We start from the raw sequence: 578 nt of genomic DNA on the forward strand, positions 1-578 counted from the left end.
TGTTAGCGCCTATAGTGGCGCAACCCGTCTCACAAGCAGTCAACTGCGAAGAGCTTCTGCGGCAGACGGAAGCAATAATTAAAACGCTCGAGTGATAATGACAGTTAAAGAGACATTGCGGTCTATGACCACATTTTTGATTTGTTTTGTGGGGGCATATGTACTAGCCTCAGTTTTCGATTTAATAATATATATTTTAGAAAAGTCGCTTGACGAATAGCGCAAATGTGTTACGGGTTGAAATTATTATGTATTCGAGATTATGAGTTTTACATGTCACGCAAGATGTTGCGAATATTTTAATGATGTTTTCTTTTTAAAATGTATTTTATATACAGGCTCAAGATATACTTTGTATTGCCATTTTTTATTATAATATTTCTTTGTAAGCGCACTGAGTGAAATGCATGAAAAATGTGTGAGCGCGATATTTTATATTGTATACGTTCGATTTTAGTCGAAACATGTTTAAAACACGCGAAAAGCGAATAAAAATGCGTTAAAATAAAGATTAGTCACAATTTATAAAAGATATACTTACCTGCGACGATAATTACCACAATTCCGCAGCGAGACAC

The sequence above is a fragment of the Wasmannia auropunctata genome, unplaced genomic scaffold, assembly GCF_000956235.1.
Source record: "Wasmannia auropunctata unplaced genomic scaffold, wasmannia.A_1.0 LD335580.1, whole genome shotgun sequence".
In the NCBI taxonomy this organism is placed as follows: Eukaryota; Metazoa; Arthropoda; class Insecta; order Hymenoptera; family Formicidae; genus Wasmannia; species Wasmannia auropunctata.